This window comes from Pieris napi, chromosome 8, assembly GCF_905475465.1.
Source record: "Pieris napi chromosome 8, ilPieNapi1.2, whole genome shotgun sequence".
Classification (NCBI taxonomy): domain Eukaryota; kingdom Metazoa; phylum Arthropoda; class Insecta; order Lepidoptera; family Pieridae; genus Pieris; species Pieris napi.
The window spans coordinates 1,273,223-1,286,178 of NC_062241.1; the positions used below are offsets into that span (position 1 = coordinate 1,273,223).

The following is a 12,956-nucleotide window of genomic DNA, read 5'->3' on the forward strand; positions in this document are numbered from 1 at the left end:
ACGTTGTTTTGCCATGTACATTGTACATATATTATTTCTAAAAAACATTTTTTTTATTTGAATAAAAATAAAATATATCTACTATTTACGACGTATATGGGTGAAAATTAAGGGTTGTATGTATTTTTGTATGTTTTATCATAAAAAAATAAAAAGTGGACACCCCCTATCACTTAGGGGTTTGAAAGATAGATAGTAGCGGATTCTCAGACTTACTGAATATGCATAAAAATTTCATAAGAATCGGTCGAGCCGTTTCGGAGGAGTATGGGAACGAACATTGTGACACGAGAATTTTATATTAAAGAGATATGACATCACAAATTTTACACGCATACACATCAATTATATTAGAACATAAGCGAGATAGAAAGGGAAGAAATTAAACAAGTAGTAAAGAATTATATTCGCTACACCATAATAATAATTTAATTAGTCAATGTAATTTAATTTACTAAAATACTTTGATCGAACTCTGAGTTATATAGTCTAGTTTAAGAATGAGACAAAAATTAGCAACATACAAGTTTATGTGCAGATGAAAATTTTTGCATCGTGAACTATTATGTAAATATGTGATAATATTTACATAAATATAGTGAAATTTAAAACAATCATACTTTCTATGCTATATTATATAATGAATTTCGACAGATTCAATAATAAGCATATTATCACGTTATAGCCTTATTTACACCAAATTTATGTAATAAATTAGCATCTGTAAGTGATTTCATCATAATAGCAGAAGCGTTAAGTATAAAAGACGTTTCGTATATTGGTGAGGCGGGCTATATTAATTTAGTGATATCACTAAATTAAATAGATTTCACGAATTTATTAAGAATAGTATAGAAAAGCTAAATATAAAACAACTATTAAATGCAATTCCCATCCCATTTATTTGTTTCGTAATCCTACAGCTAACATAAATGATATACAACAAGCAACAAATATACCTAACGTATAGCCAAAGATGGAACAATATATACAAAAAGGTACAGACATTTAGGAAAGGAATCAATGAAAATGATTAAATACCTAATACCTTATTCGGCTGTTTTGTGTAATGGTGGGAAAGTTGGGGTATGTACGTGAAGGTACATACCCCAACATGTGTATGTGGGGGTGTGCTTATGATACAGGTGATTTAGCGCTATGGATATTTTTTTTATATCAGGGGGCAAACGGGCAGGAGGCTTGATGTTAAGCTCACCGTTCATAGACACATTGTCAGAGGTCTCGCAAGTGCGTTGCCAGCGTTGTAAGAATTGATACGCTCTTTTCTTGATCCTAAGTCGAATTGGTTCAGAAATAGCTAGAGGTAAGATAGATCCATTCCTTCCGCGGCACAAAGGAATATTCCAATGTGTACCCAGAGTTGATGTATGAACAACTGATTTGTTAAGAAACTCCGTACATTTACAAACTAAGTACATTAAACCAACCTTAAAATGAGCGTTTAAAAACACTTGGTCTTTCTGATTTGGCCCCAGGAATTGAAGGCTCTTTCTTTTTGAGAACACATATTTGAGGGGTCGTTCTTTTAAATTGAACCACTCAATATCTCTAAAGAACTTTTGCCCAAGCCGAGTAGTGACTGACTGGCTTCCGGAAAGTGTAATAAGTTCCCTCTTTGAACTCTTTTAAAAACAAGTTGGATAATTTCTCCAAATACTCGCGCATTAGCTTATTAATACACTAGCAGTATTTATCTACATAATAATAAATTGACAAGATGTTTGCAAGTACCGCGTCCAATCCAAAGTTGAAAGGTTCTATTATGAAATGGTTGCAGTGACTTATGAACCATGCCTCAATCTACAATTACGTAAACTATTGCGTTGTTCATCTCAATTACGCTCTGATTGTAATAATTTTTTAAATTGCTTTCAATTGCCGTGTTTGGAGAAAGAAGTGACATCGCTAGCCGGTAGCTGAATTAGCTAATGCATTTCCTAGGAACGGGCAATAACCCGCAAATATATGTCTTTTATGTAGACAGTATATCTTCAAGCATATAGTTGAAAAAGATATTTCGAACCAAGTAAACATTCGGACAATTATAACCCTCCAGCGGTGAAGGATAATTGTTTTTTTTATAATTAGCGCCAAGGATGACTTCCTTAAAAGCTTCCAGCATGACCAGTTGGGAAGATGACATAAAAGAAATAATAATAATAATTTATTTGCAACAATGTAGTATAAAATGTTATAGTGGTACATTCTGAACTTGGCATATTATAATTAATAAATAAATAATCAACGTTGAACAATTTAAACTAAAAATGTATTTGTCCAATAAAAAAATGGAGATTGCAAATCCGGCGAGACAATTTCCAATTGAATAATGATAGTGGTCATTAAGATGTTTGCATTGATAAGTGATCGTTCCGCGCCGTTGACCATTCACACGTATCATTAATTGTTACTTGCTATAGACATTGTGAGGCAAAGGATAAAACATGTTTTTTAATTTAAAATCATTCTTCAAAAGATACAATACAGAGATACAATAAAGATACGATATAAAACTTGATATGATATTTCTAATACCAGGAGGTAAACGATTAGGCGGGATACTTACCGCCGCCGATGGCACCTGCAACAGCGGCTTTGTAGAAACTACTCGAGGTGGTTTTAGTGGGTATTGCTCACCCAGTCTTTGAATTGCAGATATTCTGCAGTGGGTGGCGTCCCACAGAAGAGTGACTTTCGGGGGCTGGGAATGCGAACTCCAACTTATACAAATATACAAAAATAAGAACACCACACCAGTTGCAAGTGCGTTGTTGGCTTTTAAGGTACGCTCTTCTCTTGAAGGTCCCTAAACCGGAACTATACGGAAATACCTTGCGTAAATAAAATGTAACAAAATATAGGTTTCCGCTTTTATAGAGACACTTTCTTTAGAACTTCCATATCTGGGACATAGAGAAAATACATGCGCAATAATTTAGGGAAAAATCTTTACAAATCTCAAAGAAATTTCCTTCCACACGTATGCCACTTCATATGCATTTACAATACAATGAAATTAAGGAAGAGTCTTATTTTCATTCAAATATTTTCTTTATTCCTATATATAATTATGTATTTACATTGTATATTCGTGGATGCTTGGCGGACCGATGCGACTTCTTCAATAAAAAGATTTGCTATTTTAAAAGAGTACCGAGAGTTTTTTACGCCGGATTTTTCTCTTCTCCTTCTTTCCTCTGTCTTTTTTGCCGATGAGTAGGGATGTCTACCGATTCAAATTTAATGACGTGGAATAAGTGATACCTGTATCTTATATTCCATAATAAACTTTTTTTTTGAGATGAGTGCTGCGATATTGTGGGTTAATCGTTTGTGAGGAAGTTGCATGGATCTGGTTAGCACACGTGTAAATCGTTTCTATAACATATTTTCATAAGTATCTGATTGTCCTCATGTGTGATGTTTGAGAGCAAATGAAATAAATGTCGTGAATACCAGTAGCTCCACACGAAAGACTCTGACATCACGAATGACAAAACCCTTATTTACAAACGAAATCAAAGGTATACTTAACAAGTGAAAGTTGTCAACAAATATTTAGTTTCTTTATTATGCAAAAGTAGTGCTATTATCAATGTGTGCCTATAATTATTTTTAAATAAGGGACCACTTTAGAAACTATTACGTAATATCTTGGACTAGAAAGTATTAATAAATGATGATTTTATAGAAGGGACAAAAACTTCTGTTGTTAACTGATACCGCCCAGTTGTTCATGAGCGGAATAAAAATGTATGGGTACGATTCAGAGTAGAGTTTGCGCTTAGTATGATCTGTTAATACCAAGATCGGACGTCCAGGAAGAATACGAAATTCCAGCCGTAACACATATATCCGTTCGACAGCTAAGTGATTTTTAAGGCAGGTTTTGCCGCGCATCACCACTATGTGGAACCAGCTGCATACTGAAGTACTTCCGAAACTTTTCAACCTTCAAGAGCATACCAATTCTTTTACTCAACGTACCCGCAATGCCAATAGATCACTTAACGTGATCTCAATAGATCACTTAACATCAGGTGAGCCTGCTGCCCGTTTGCCCATTCTATAAAAAAATATGTCATATACAATACTTTTTAATATCGAGCGCTAAATCTCTGAATCTGAAATACCTTGCCGGGCAGCTGGTTCGACAAAAATGGCATTAAAAACGCTCACACAATGTCGGACACATATGGGTGGTATTGGCGGCTTATAAGCCTCAATGTTGAACAGATCTTTTAAGATGGGATCTCTACCGCTATTAAGCGTTACTAGTGGAGTTCTGGTATTTATGAAAACCGGTTTGAACCGAAATACTTAAAACATATTCGTTTTGAAAGTTCTTTGATTTTGCGTACTAGGAAAACGTCACGGTACACTTCCCGTACAAGGCTAGCACGCGACCTCACGCATAACTATGTCAATTAACATACTAACTATAAACATATTGAGTACGGTGACTATGACGCGGGTGAAGTAGGATAGGTAAAGATTTTTCGTTTTCGGACGTATGCATCCCGTTTTCGTCTATCGCGATTTCCGTCCCCCATATAACGCTATATTTGCCACCTATAACGCGGATGTCTCAAGTTATATTTTTTTAATTTCGTGTTCGTACTTTTTAAATTATTAAAAAAAACAGTTGTACGAGAATACTTCTACAACGCGATTTCCTATAACACGGTCCGTTACTATCGCATTTTAGAGGGTTGTTGGATGTTATAAAATATGTGTATAACAAACAGTCAATTTTTGAATCAATATTGCCTCAATTTTAATGGATTATATGAATTCTAGATCCAATAGGGATGACAATATTGTACCAGTCTGTCAAAACAGTAAAAACTAAATGCAATTTGTAGAGTGATATTTATATAATCAAAGACCGATTTTGTTCTTTTACAAGGCTACGGGACGCCCAAAAAGGCCAGACTGGTCTTTAGAGGATGAGTTGCCAGCCTTTGAGAGATGATGTTGTGTTAACCCGTTTTTGTCTATAGGTCTAAAATTGTATCTCATTTTTGTTGTTTTAAAACATTTATTTTTGTTAAGATTGATCTCAGCTAATAAATATAAAAATTTACTATTTCCTTATGTTTTATCTAAACACGATTTTAAGAATAATTTAAATGTTTTTCTAACAGGCAATGAAACGCGAATTTTGTTGTTTCATTGTCTGTTAGAAAAACATTTAAATTATTAGTTTATATTATGGTCACACTAAACATTGTTGCCAATTATTAGCACGGAATGTCGCTAATAAGGATGCAGAATCTTGTCAATTAATTAATTATTAACGGTATTAAAGATCTGTTTTACTATTCAATGTGGCAGACAAATGTGCTGTTTCTTTAATAATTTTTAAAGGTCGTCAACCTTGTGGCCAAAACAGCGGCTTTACAAGGCTTGAGCTTGGGCTCAGATTTCTTTACCTGTTTTGTAATCGTATTTATACATAAGTAGGTGATCTGTGCCTGACGCGCCGAGTTTTGGGCCTAAGTTCACCGTACAACCGAGTTCATGTTACGTTTTTTTACAGGAGGTTCAACTGACGATCTGTGAGTTTGTTTGAGTGAGTTTTCTTGAAGGACCCTAAGTCGAATTGGTTAGCAAATACTTCAGTGGAATTTGTTAAGTTTTTGAGCGCAGAGATGCTTCCCCCAGAATACGAAGGGCAGCCTGTGCTTCCATTCTCCATATCGAAAGCGTGTGTATTGTTCTGGAGTCAAACATCCCGTATAGCTCGACCAGTGCATTTGCACCCACAAAGCTATGGGGGAAAATTGGGGCACGATAAAAATATTCTTCTCACGCTGATTATAGCTAACGATAACGAAAGACGAGATACTATGAGAGTTTTGTAACGATTTTAAGTAACATTACATTATTAACATCAATTATAAGATCTTTGTTGACATTTTAAAAAGTATCAGTCTGAAAACAAAATCTTATTCCTTGCAAATCTGAATCATTTGACACCTTGATCATCCAGATCAAATGTCGTGAAAGATTTATCGCTAAAATATTTGACCTTATTGTATGCCAATATAAAATCGGAAAACTTCAAAATATATTATAATTGATGTATTTATAATCTAGGTAATCGTTGCATATTTTATGTTTGAAAATTTTGTTTCAAAATTATTAAATGATATATTAATATTATATATTATTTTAGAAACATTCCATAACTCATTCACAATTTGTTAAATAAATGTCATTGATTTTTTCCATTTGCCTTGCGAACCTTATTGTAAATATTACGTATTCCAATGGCTATATTTAGTTTAATTGATTTTTGCTATAGGTACTTATAGACACAAAATATACCTCTTCGTACGGTTTTTAGGATTCGATTAAAAATATTATGTCATATTGTTTGTTTGTATTGTGACATTTTGTTAGTATTTCGAAGCAAATTTCTTGATATAGTTGTATTACGCTGCCTGTGTAAAATACTATATATAATTAAAAAAAATTAAAATTAAAAAAAAAGAGAATCTGTAAGACTGCTTGTCTATCCTTTGCATACTTGAATGCAAGTTCAGATGTTACCGATTTAAAAAGATTACAAGATTACCTCACATATATGTTTCGTATTCATGTCTAATGACAGCAATGGAAGATACATGATTGTTATGAGATTTTAATCACTTCGACCTTTCAAATGAACCCGACATTAAAGGCAAAAGTCACGCTGTCAAGGTCGTACGATGTTCTCAAAAAATTCAATATGAATAAACGTAGATTTGATTGTTCAAGGTCCTGTCAAATATAAATCAATTCGCTAATATCCCAGTAGTGTTAGTCGAAAAAAGGGCAACGCAGGCGTCAAGTTTGGTCTCCATTATGATTCAAAGTTAGACTTAAAGAGCGATGCAAAGTTACCTAGAGTTCATATAATATTAAGAGCACGTTGGTATCCGGGAAATGAGAGGGCGAACACGTTAGTAAATGAAGCGGCGGAAAAACAAAGAACAAAACCCAAATACGCCGCATATTTCCGCCGCCCCTGTCATATTTTAAACTCCAAAAATAGACGTTAGAAGTATGGGCGTTACCTGGGTGGTGAAACAACAGAAAACTGTATACATATAAAAAATATAAGAGATGGAAGAAAGGGCAGAATTTTCGATACAAATTTCAAGTGAAAATACAATTTTTCTTTTAACTTGTGTTTTAATCTGATTCTGAAATGGTCGCATATTCGTCCCATCGAGAGTTTAATTTTTTTTTCTATTCTTAAAGTAACGTAATTTTACAACAGAAATTATTATTGCAAAATTTAAACTAATAATATTACATAATAAAGCAAGATAATAAGCATAAAAAAATAAAAATAAACCTTTTTATTTATTTATGACAATAATCGTATGACAATATAAATTATACATAACAAAAATCAAATATAATTAACATACAGCCATTGGAATACATAATATTTACAAAAAGGTTCAAACAAAAGGAAAAAAAATCAATAAAGTTTATTTAACAAATTATGAATAATGTAATCCTTGTGAATGAGTTATGGAATGTTTCTACAATATCATTTAATAATTTTGAAACTACATATTCAAACATAAAATATGCAACGATCACCTAGATTATAAAAACATAATTAAAAATATATTTTAAAATTCTCCGGTTTTATATTGGCATACAATAGGTCAAATATTCTAGCGATAAATCTTTCACGACATTTGTTTTACATCACACACGTATTATTTAAAACCATACTGAATATGTAAAATACTAGTATATTATAGACCTCAACCTTCCTCATAAATCATTCTAGATATAGTAATAAATTCCGGCAATTTTTGTTGACGCTATCGCAAGCAGACGGACGGATTGATGCGGTGGAAGACGGGTTTTTCTTTATTTCGTAATCCTACGGCATAAAATAAAAATCAATTATACTAAAAATATAGACAAAGATGGCATTCAAAAAGGTTCAAATAGTTACGAAAGGAAAATATCAATAAACCTATTAAATACGTAATACCTAATTCGGCTGTGCTGTGGTGTGAAAGTGAGGTGTGCTCATGATGCAGGTTTAGCGCTATGGATATTAAGTTTATTCCGTGATAGCTATAACAAGTCAAGGCTTAAATAGTGGTCGTTGTATGTAATATAAAAGTTAGACGTGCTGACTTTTATATGGGTCCACAACTTTTACCAAGAACTCAATTTTCATGGTTAAGGCTCCGTTCGTAAGAAACGTTTTCGTTCGACCGTTTTCTGACTTACTTTGCAATGTGTTTTAATTTTTGCTTGGTCAAAAATATAACTATTACACTCTTAAATAACGCGGCTTTCTTTTGGTAGCACACCCCACATATTGCATATTTGTGTGTTGCAAATAAATTGTCATATAACACCGTAATATAAATGACACCTGCAGAATCTTGCCAATAATAACAACTTTCAAAGCTCGATCTCAATTCCCATTAGAGGAAAACTTGTCACAACGGATGGACCGACTAGTTTCTGTATATAGATAACTTAGTTTCTATCGCTTTATTACCAAGGACGTAGTTCATTCATGAGTCGGAGAAAAAATATAACTGTTGAATGGAGTGGAATCTGGGTTCCTGTTATAAAGTTCCAACCTCGTCTTTGAGTGTATTGGCAGGATTTTTGCAACCACTTCAAAAGTAATCGTTATCTTAATTTTTGATAGAACCTATAAAAAACCTCGTAGATCTGATTTCTCCTCAGATTTCTGTATCTGTTAATAAAAATCCCGTAGTTCTGATTTCTCCTCAGATTTCTGTATCTGTTAATAAAAATCCCGTAGTTCTGATTTCTCCTCAGATTTCTGTATCTGTTAATAAAAATCCCGAAGATCTGGTTTCTCCTCAGATTTCTGTATCTGTTAATAAAAATCCCGTAGTTCTGATTTCTCCTCAGATTTCTGTATCTGTTAATAAAAATCCCGTAGTTCTGATTTCTCCTCAGATTTCTGTATCTGTTAATAAAAATCCCGTAGTTCTGATTTCTCCTCAGATTTCTGTATCTGTTAATAAAAATCCCGTAGTTCTGTTTTCTCCTCAGATTTCTGTATCTGTTAATAAAAATCCCGTAGTTCTGATTTCTCCTCAGATTTCTGTATCTGTTAATAAAAATCCCGTAGTTCTGTTTTCTCCTCAGATTTCTGTATCTGTTAATAAAAATCCCGTAGTTCTGATTTCTCCTCAGATTTCTGTATCTGTTAATAAAAATCCCGTAGTTCTGATTTCTCCTCAGATTTCTGTATCTGTTAATAAAAGTCCGTGTTCAATTAAAGTTTTAATAAGAGCATTCTTCTCTCTAAAATGGGTGCCAATGTCTGCCCTTTAAGGGCGTCTCGCTTGCCCCTTATTCTATGAAAAAAATCCATACGTCCACAGTAGGGGATCGCACCTACGACCTAGAGACCCGGAAACCTATACCAAAAGTTTTTATTTCATAATTTAAAGAGTTAAAAACGCTTTAGGCGTCGTACCAGTCCCTATGACATTTCTGTAAACCTGTATTTATTATAATTCTTTAATTACATACAATATATATCTCGATCAAAATCAGTCTCCAACGAAATTAAACTCCAAGACAGACTATATAAATATAGTCATTGTCGATTTGTCTAATCTGTGACCGTTTTGTGTCATGTGACTGACGTATAACAAACTGTCAAATAGCCTAAGCGTCTCTCACTGTACTCTCAATGTGTCTGACAAGACTAAGATTACAAAGTCGTGGGCTTAGTTACTAGACTTGAAGCGCTCTCAAAACTAGTGAAGGAATAAAAATTTCGAGAAATATTTATAAATCCCACTAAAACCAAACAAATGGTTACAACGGTCGTGCACTAGATTCAAATAAATTATCTAACTGTTAGATAATATTGCGAAAGAGATTCTGTCGTAAGTATTAACAAAAGTAATTAACTATTTTATGATTAAGTAAGCTATTAATTTTATTATAAATTGTTTCGAAAACTTATAAATCTTTTCGTTCTGCCGAAACTGTAAACCCGTGCCTCATCATTGCCATTTGGAGATGAAGTAATAGCTGAGCGAATCTCCAAGGGACAGTTACAAGCGCATATAAATGTGGCGTTTTAATGATTTTGTCGATGGAATGTTTTGTTGTAATAATTAAAAATTAATAATAAGGAAATGAAAACACATTTAAAAAGTTTGGTCCCTGTGACAACCTTTAACGCTGGGAGTATTTTTTGTATGTTTTCTTATTTATCATATAACAGTATGTGAGATGACTAAAACGTCACCATATTCTAGAGCTAGAAGACCGGCAGTAGTTCTAGCAGTAGGTAAGTAGATGCTTCCAATAGCCACTCCACATGACAGCACCACAGAACAGATTCGCTCATAGCCTTAGGGCTAATTGCACCCACAGAAGAAAAAAATGTGTTTTCTAATTCTATATAATTTAATATGTTAGATCTATTTAATAGAGTTCTCGATAGTACCCACGATCGATCAAGATAGGATCAAGTAAGATGTAGAAATTAAACAGTTTTGCATCCAGCGACACTAGATGGTTCAATTAAATATAGTCCCAGCAAATTAAAGTATATGTACACATCAAAATATCTTCCATTTTAGAAAAAAAGGTAATAAATGATGAAAAAGACACCCAGAAGTCTTTAGGGTAAGCCTTAAACAATTTCTTTGCGTAGGCCGTTTCAACGGCAATTCTTCTGTTGCGATGCCGCTCCGACTACTGAAGGCAATTGCCCAACTTAACAGTTGTTTCACTGACTTTGTAGACTTGTTTTGTAGTCAAAACACTTTGCGCATGTTTCCGTTTACCCTTTTTTGCCACTGTGGTAATTGTGGTAATATAGAAATAATAATTTAAGTATGAAAAAATACGCAGCGTCACGTGGAGGGCAAACAAAAGGACATACAAATGGCGGTCAAAGTTTTTACATCGTGTAGTTAATGCAAATATATTACTATAACTTTTTTTATAGAACAGGTAAACAACTGGCAGCAGGCTCGCGAGTGCGTTGCCGGCCTTTTAAATAAAACTTTATACGTCATTTTTTTATAGAGGCAAACGGGCAGGAGGCTCATCTGATGTTAAGTGATACCGCGTGCGTTGCGAGTGCGTTGCCGGCCGATAAGAAGTGGTACGCTCTTTTCTTGAAGGACCCTAAGTCGAATTGGTTCGAAAATAAATGGGCTCCGGAAGTCACAGTCACCGCACGAAACGCGAGTACAATATTGCATCACTTCACGCCGGTTTGTTTCTGAGACAGTGGTACTTCCCCGGTCGTGCCTGCCTATTTGTCTGAAGCCCGAAAGCAACAACATTGCACTCCCACTAGGAAAGGGGTTGACTGATTGCACTGGTGAAATAACCTCTGTCACAGGTTATTTCACTAGTAGGCGATGCGGTCGTTACGTCCTGACGCCGAAAGAATAATATACTTTAGTTTTGTTTTAATCGTGTTATGTAATAGAACATTCGTGAATTCGGTGTCCTTTCCTAATCCAATTAATAATGCTTTATTACTTCAATGTTACACGACATATAATGAAAATGTTTAAAATATTGTAATTTAGTTTTTTTACATTGACCTTGCCTCGCCTTCAAAACGTGATTGGAAATTAATCAGCGATTTAAAATACAAATTTATTTTTAAGTTGATTTCTACGATTTAAGGTTTTATAAATACCAATTTGATGCGAATCATTACCAGTGTCTGAGAATTTGCAAATATCCGGGAAGTGGCTCTCAAAGTTACGACATATTACATACACCGTAACTCTAATTAATAAAGCCGTGATTCCAATGAATGTGAATACAGTTTAAAAATAACCCAACCCATAAATACGCTTTAAAACAAAGAAACGACACAATTCCAATTCAATAATTCAACGTAATAATAAAAGAACTTTATTTTGTCTATTACTATAGTTTAGTCATAGTATGCATGCTTTTGTATATTTTCTGTGTTGGAAGGCTGGTGATCAGTCACCACAGGATTTCTATAGTCAATACCTGCAGCATGTAAGCCCGTTAAATGAAATATTATGAAGACGCAAATTAAGTACATTATTAAACTTGTGGCCAAATAATTTAACCGATAATAGATATAATTTGTCGATACTAATATAAGTTTGAAATATATGAAAGGAATTCAAAAAAACTGGTCAAATGTTACCTATACAGTAATTAAAGGTTTATAACAACGAAAGCTCAAGCCAAAACCGGAAACGCTACCTGCCTAAGGCATACAAAATAACCTTCCAGTTGTAGTCAGAAACACAACCTTAACACGTTGTAATAAAGTTCATAACAACACTTAGTTTATTAAATTGTCTTGAATCATCAAAGGTTTCATGTATGCTATGGATTTCTTAACATTCTTGGAAGGACTGTAAGCTGAGTTATGACCTTTAAAAAATGCAACAAGGTGTTCATCACATTGAATTTAAAATCAAGGTTCAAAAAAACCAACCTATTCTTCGCGAATATACCAGAATAAACACTTGTTATCCAGAGCTTGATATATTCGGTAGTAGGCTGATTAATTTAAAAAAAAGCATTGTTAAGATCCTATCTGATACCTAATCCGCTATTACAAGCAATTTTTTGCTTAATGTCTAAAATTTGATGTGTTACATTTTTATTGTATTTTTAATTTTGAATTTTTTATAACATTTATGTTTACCATAATTGTCATGTATTTTAGAAAATATAGCTTGTCTCATACTGTATATATGTATAGCATTATATATGTGTTGAGCTTTAATAAATAAATAAATAAAATGTCAAGACATATTTTTAATTTAGGTTAATCTATATTCCATTATAATGTTATGTTCAGTCTTAAAATATAAAAAAAAAGAAAGACAAAACGATAGCGTGTTTCGCTTGCTTGTGATTGGTTAACAATGTAGCCAATGATAGACACA

The 12,956-nt window shown here is 33.5% G+C and overlaps 1 protein-coding gene across 1 annotated transcript in view; it reads right to left on the bottom strand.

Annotated features, from left to right (window-relative positions):
• The window catches only part of LOC125051614 (glutaredoxin domain-containing cysteine-rich protein CG31559-like), a 58,483-nt gene that overhangs the window by 26,252 nt on the left and 19,275 nt on the right, over window positions 1-12,956 (bottom strand). The window lies entirely within an intron of this gene.